This window comes from Salmo salar, chromosome 08 (genome assembly GCF_965601325.2).
Source record: "Salmo salar chromosome 08, fSalSal1, whole genome shotgun sequence".
Taxonomy (NCBI): Eukaryota; Metazoa; Chordata; class Actinopteri; order Salmoniformes; family Salmonidae; genus Salmo; species Salmo salar.
Genome location: NC_138298.1, coordinates 6,720,376 through 6,727,500, shown reverse-complemented (window position 1 = coordinate 6,727,500; position 7,125 = coordinate 6,720,376). Strand labels below are relative to the sequence as shown.

Here is a 7,125-nt window from a genome sequence, read left to right as displayed (position 1 = left end):
AGTGCCGCGCGAGGATACGGGGCGATACTCAAGCCGCTTAAAAATGTGAGACCATTTCGGGAAGTCCCGGTCCACTGGACACCCCCAGTCCCCCTCGGTGGCGGCCTACACACCCGCCCATCGGTGCGTCATTTAGCCGTGCCTAACGGGGAAAGGGGATGGAGCCAGTCGGGCACATCCCAGGCGAGGAGGAGTAGCAGGGGACCGGGCTAGGACCAGTCCACCCGCATTGAGGGGAGGGAGAGGCAGGAGGCCCTTCTCTCTCTCTCCATCCGGAGTCCCCTCTCAAGGAGAAAGTGTCCACTCACTCTCCCTCTTTATCTCGCTCGAACGGGGCGCGGTTGAAGCTTGTCAATAAGACGGGAGGCCGTCTCCGACAGGGGCTCCCTCGATAGAGGCTATCCACGTGGGGCGGGAGGAACCGTCCGTCTGAACACCGACCAATGGCCGGCCGACAGGGGCCCTCCCAGGTGGTTTCCTCCCCGCTTACCCTTCGCCTGCCCTGCGCTTGTGGCGCTTACTTGGCCACACCGGTTTATCTCCTTCCCGTAGCTTCCTCCCCGGGCCCCCGGAGCCAGGGCTGTGGAGGATCCTGATCGTATGCCCTGTCGGTGTCCGGAAACGCCCACTGTATAGCTATTCTCTATATCTCCTACTGAGGAGAAAATACCTGTCAATGTGAGTAGGCCATCTCTCCATCCCCTACTAGGATACCTCCTAAGTCGGGTGGAAGCTATTCTCTATATCTCCTACCAAGGAGAAAACACCTCTCTAGGTGAGAAGGCCCTCCTCTCTATCTCCTATTAGGGAGAGCTCATATGTCAGGTGAATAGCTGTTCTCTATCTCTCCTACTAAGGAGAAAACACCTGTCAATGTGTGTAGGCCATCCTCTCTATCTCCTGCTAAGGAGAAATCATGTGTCAGGTGGATAGCTATTCTCTATGTCTCCTACTAGGGAGAAAACACCGTCAATGTGAGTAGGCCATTCTCTCCATCCCCTACTAGGATACCTCATAAGTCAGATGGATAGCTATACTCTATGTCTCCTACTAGGGAGAAGCCCTGTCAATGTGAGTAGGCCATTCCCTCCATCCCCTACTAGGATACCTCATAAGTCAGGTGAGTAGCTATTCTCTATGACTCCTACTAAGGAGAAAACACCTGTCAAGGTGAAAAGGCCATTCTCTCTATCCCCTACTCGGGGGAAATCATATGTAAGGTGAATAGCTATTCTCTATATCTCCTACTAGGGAGAAAACACCTCTCGATGTGGGAGGCCACTCTCTCTATCTCCTACTAAGGAGAAATCCCCTATCAAAATGGGAAGGCCCTTCTCTCTCTCTCTTTCCCATCCGGAGTCCCCTCTCAAGGAGAAAATGTCCACTCCCTCTCCCTCTTTATCTCGCTCGAACGGGGCGCGGTTGAAGCTTGTCAATAAGACGGGAGGCCGTCTTCGACAGGGGCTCCCTCGATAGAGGCTATCCACGTGGGGCGGGAGGAGCCGTCCGTCTGAACACCAACCAATGGCCGGCCGACAGGGGCCCTCCCAGGTGGTTTCCTCCCCGCTTACCCTTTGCCTGCCCTGCGCTTGTGGCGCTTACTTGGCCACACCGGTTTATCTCCTTCCCGTAGCTTCCTCTCCGGGCCCCCGGAACCAGGGCTGTGGAGGATACTGATCGTATGCCCTGTCGGTGTCCGGAAGCGCCCACTGTATAGCTATTCTCTATATCTCCTATCAAAATGGAAAGGCCCTTCTCTCTCTCTCTTTCCCATCCGGAGTCCCCTCTCGAGGGAAAAATGTCCGCTCACTCTCCCTCCTTATCTTGCTCGTACGGGGCGCGGTTGAAGCTTGTCAGTAGGACGGGGCCGTTTCCGACAGGGGCTCCCTCGATAGAGGCTATCCACGTGGGGCGGGAGGAACCGTCCGTCTGAACACCGACCAATGGCCGGCCGACAGGGGCCCTCCCAGGTGGTTTCCTCCCCGCTTACCCTTCGCCTGCCCTGCGCTTGTGGCGCTTACTTGGCCACACCGGTTTATCTCCTTCCCATAGCTTCCTCCCCGGGCCCCCGGAACCAGGGCTGTGGAGGATCCTGATCGTATGCCCTGTCGGTGTCCGGAAACACCCACTGTATAGCTATATCTCCTACTAAGGAGAAAACACCTCTCAAGGTGAGAAGGCCCTCCTCTCTATCTCCTATTAAGGAGAAATCATGTGTCAGGTGAATAGCTTCTCTATATCTCCTACTAAGGAGAAACCCTTGTCAATGTGTCTAGGCCATTCTCTTTATCTCCTACTAAGGAGGAATCATATGTCAGGTGAATAGCTACTCTCTATATCTCCTACTAAGGATGACCACCTGTCAAGGTGAAAAGGCCATTCTCTCTCTCTCCTACTAAGGAGGAAACACTTGTCAATGTGTGTAGGCCATTCTCCCTATCCCCTACTAAGGAGAAATCATATGCCAGGTGAATAGCTACTCTCTCTCTCTCCTACTAAGGAGGAAACACTTGTCAATGTGTGTAGGCCATTCTCTCTATCCCCTACTAAGGAGAAATCATATGTCAGGTGAATAGCTACTCTCTCTCTCTCTCCTAGTAAGGAGGAAACACTTGTCAATGTGTGTAGGCCATTCTCTCTCTCTCCTACTAAGGAGGAAACACCTGTCAAGGTGAGAAGCTATTCTCTCTATTCCATACTTTAAGATACGCTATTGGAGCTGGAATTACCGCGGCTGCTGGCACCAGACTTGCCCTCCAATGGATCCTCGTTAAAGGATTTAAAGTGTACTCATTCCAATTACAGGGCCTCGAAAGAGTCCTGTATTGTTATTTTTCGTCACTACCTCCCCGAGTCGGGAGTGGGTAATTTGCGCGCCTGCTGCCTTCCTTGGATGTGGTAGCCGTTTCTCAGGCTCCCTCTCCGGAATCGAACCCTGATTCCCCGTTACCCGTGGTCACCATGGTAGGCACAGAAAGTACCATCGAAAGTTGATAGGGCAGACATTCGAATGAGACGTCACCGCCACAAAGGGCGCGCGATCGGCTCGAGGTTATCTAGAGTCACCAAAGCGGCCGGGGCAACCGAGATTGGCCCGCATGGGTTTTGGGTCTGATAAATGCACGCATCCCCGGAGGTCAGCGCTCGTCTGCATGTATTAGCTCTAGAATTGCCACAGTTATCCAAGTAACGTTGGAGCGATCAAAGGAACCATAACTGATTTAATGAGCCATTCGCAGTTTCACTGTACCGGCCGTGTGTACTTAGACTTGCATGGCTTAATCTTTGAGACAAGCATATGCTACTGGCAGGATCAACCAGGTAGCCACTCACAACATAGAGGTTGTACCCGAGCACACTAAGCAGAGAACAGCCAGGGACCACTCCTATCCCGTGAGGGGAGGAGGCCCTAGGTCAATCCACCGTGCGCCCAGCGGGAGGCCCTGAACTGCCCATGGCCGGAGCCACAGGTGCCGGGGCACCGCTTAATCAGGTATCTTGTCTTAGCTGGAGGGTTTTTTTTCGGAACGCCATCAACTTTGTTAAAAGACAGGGTTTGAGAAATACATGTGTTTCTGGCGCCGGTACGGCATGGGTGAACGTCATCCTCAGGCATCGCTACCTGGGTACTCCACTCCCCGAACCGGAACACCAATGTAGGGCCACTGAGACAGACGGGTCGGCTAGATCTCGCACGAACGGAGCGCGGCTGAAGCTTGTCATCAAAACGGGGATAACCGTTTCCGACAGGGGCTCCCCCGATAGAGGCAAATCCACATGGGGCGGGAGGAACCGTCCGTCTGAACACCGACCAATGGCCGGCCGACAGGGGCCCTCCCAGGTGGAAATAGATTGCAAATCGGTCAGAAGATGTAAAACAGGCTCGACAACAGAGGACAACCATGGATACGCAACATGTTGGAAGTTAGGGACAGACACATTCATGGGACAAGCACCATGGTCATGGAGGACCCAAACCCACAAGGTGATAGCTGGGATAGAGCACCTGTCCAAGACAGAGCTCAATATCCTCCCACCACCAAGCTGGGAAAATCGGATCAATACTTAGGACCAATCGGGCGCCAGAGGGATATGGTCCAAAGTACCCACGGTTCTGAGGGGCTTGTAACCCTCAAAAGTGTCCGTAAAGCTCTCCCTATTCGGCATGAGTAGTAATCATCAATCGGTCGCCGAGGGGATATGGACCGAACTACCATGGTTCCGAGGGACAAGCAACCCTCAGAAGTGTCCGTTTCGCATTTATTTAATCGGACTAGTAGTTTGCCACTATCCCCGAGCTTCTAGGCCATGGAAGTCGTGTTGTCAAAAACCAGGTTTCTGATTTCGCGCCGGTACCTGTCTGCCCCACACGGGCATGACTGTGTAAAGACGGGAATACGGAATTTACCGATCTTCACTGTGTTACTCACACAGTATATTTTTTTCCCCGTTCTCCCGTATGAAAATCCGGACCATAAAAAAAACACTTTAAACTTGAATAAATCGAAAAGTACAACTCCAATCCTGATGGGGTTTTTTTTGCACGAAATGGCACATATAAACGAACATTTCCATATAATTTAAACCGTTTTTCCATAAAAATTTATAATAGAAAATCGAGTTTGAAGTTTTCGGAAAAAAGTTCCCGGAACAGAAAAAAATAGTTACTGTAGATGCGACATTTTATAAACAGGGGATAATTGTTACCCATCACGAGAGAGGTTATGAGCCAAAATTTGGGAACTCTAGCCCCTCAGGAAGTATTTTTAATCATTATTTGAAAATTTCAGATTTTGGTCAAAAAAGTTACAAAGTGCCAACTTTTCAGTTCGCTTCAGAGACTAAGTCCAAACGGGCACCTGGTTTTATTTTGGGTTACCAGGACCATTTTTTAAAAACGGTTTTAAATACTTTTAAAGGGTATAGGGACCTCCATACCCACCCTGACAGCACCCTACTACGGGCCCAAGTCAATGGGGGCCGGCCTGGCTGATTTATGGAAGTTTGAAAAAATCTTCAGAAAATATTCTATGTTTTTCTTCTCAGAAATTGCACTAAGTCCAAACTGGCACCTGGTTTTATTCTGGGTTACCACAACCATTTTTGAAAAACGGTTTTAAATACTTATAGAGGGTATAGGGACCTCCATACCCACCCTTAGAGCACCATCCTAAGGGCCCAACTCAATGAGATACAGCAAGAGGGAATTATATAGCTTTTCAAAAAATCTTCAGAAAATATTCTATGTTTTGGTGGGGACGTGTCCGTAGCATTTGGGTTACCAGGGGTGAAATTTTATAACTGTTTTAAATACTTTTAAAGGGTATAGGGACCTCCATACCCACCCTGACAGCACCCTACTACGGGCCCAAGTCAATGGGGGCCGGCCTGGCTGATTTATGGAAGTTTGAAAAAATCTTCAGAAAATATTCTATGTTTTTCTTCTCAGAAATTGCACTAAGTCCAAACTGGCACCTGGTTTTATTCTGGGTTACCACAACCATTTTTGAAAAACGGTTTTAAATACTTATAGAGGGTATAGGGACCTCCATACCCACCCTTAGAGCACCATCCTAAGGGCCCAACTCAATGAGATACAGCAAGAGGGAATTATATAGCTTTTCAAAAAATCTTCAGAAAAATGACTATGTTTTTTCTTGTCAGAAAATCGGCTATGTTTTTTCTTCTCAGAAATTGCACTATGTTTTGGTGGGGACGTGTCCGTAGCATTTGGGTTACCAGGGGTGAAATTTTACAACTGTTTTAAATACTTTTAAAGGCCATCACCACCCCCAGGACACCTGTTTCAGCACCCCACTGTGGTCCCAAGTCAGTGGGATGAAGAATGAGTGTTTTATGGAAGTTTTTAAAAATCCTCTGAAAATATTCTATGTTTTTTCTTCTCAGAAATTGCACTATGTTTTGGTGGGGACGTGTCCGTAGCATTTGGCTTACCAGGGGTGACATTTTTAAAAGGCTCTAAATTACTTTTAAAGGCCATCACCACCCCCAGGACACCTGTTTCAGCACCCCACTGCTGTCCCATGTCAGTGGGATGAAGAATGAGTGTTTTATGGAAGTTTTTAAAAATCCTCTGAAAATATTCTATGTTTTTCTTCTCAGAAAATCGGCTATGTTTTTTCTTCTCAGAAAATATTCTATGTTTTGGTGGGGACGTGTCCGTAGCATTTGGGTTACCAGGGGTGAAATTTTATAACTGTTTTAAATACTTTTAAAGGGTATAGGGACCTCCATACCCACCCTGACAGCACCCTACTACGGGCCCAAGTCAATGGGGGCCGGCCTGGCTGATTTATGGAAGTTTGAAAAAATCTTCAGAAAATATTCTATGTTTTTCTTCTCAGAAATTGCACTAAGTCCAAACTGGCACCTGGTTTTATTCTGGGTTACCACAACCATTTTTGAAAAACGGTTTTAAATACTTATAGAGGGTATAGGGACCTCCATACCCACCCTTAGAGCACCATCCTAAGGGCCCAACTCAATGAGATACAGCAAGAGGGAATTATATAGCTTTTCAAAAAATCTTCAGAAAATATTCTATGTTTTGGTGGGGACGTGTCCGTAGCATTTGGGTTACCAGGGGTGAAATTTTATAACTGTTTTAAATACTTTTAAAGGGTATAGGGACCTCCATACCCACCCTGACAGCACCCTACTACGGGCCCAAGTCAATGGGGGCCGGCCTGGCTGATTTATGGAAGTTTGAAAAAATCTTCAGAAAATATTCTATGTTTTTCTTCTCAGAAATTGCACTAAGTCCAAACTGGCACCTGGTTTTATTCTGGGTTACCAGAACCATTTTTGAAAAACGGTTTTAAATACTTATAGAGGGTATAGGGACCTCCATACCCACCCTTAGAGCACCATCCTAAGGGCCCAACTCAATGAGATACAGCAAGAGGGAATTATATAGCTTTTCAAAAAATCTTCAGAAAAATGCTATGTTTTTTCTTGTCAGAAAATCGGCTATGTTTTTTCTTCTCAAATACTTTTTGGTGGGGACGTGTCCGTAGCATTTGGGTTACCAGGGGTGACATTTTTACAAAGGTTTTAAATACTTTTAAAGGCCATCACCACCCCCAGGACACCTGTTTCAGCACC

At 48.2% G+C, this 7,125-nt stretch overlaps 1 pseudogene; it reads right to left on the bottom strand.

Annotated features, from left to right (window-relative positions):
• Window positions 1-2,702: 2,702 nt before the first annotated feature.
• LOC145853732 (uncharacterized) lies at window positions 2,703-3,321 on the bottom strand (annotated as a pseudogene).
• Window positions 3,322-7,125: the final 3,804 nt, after the last annotated feature.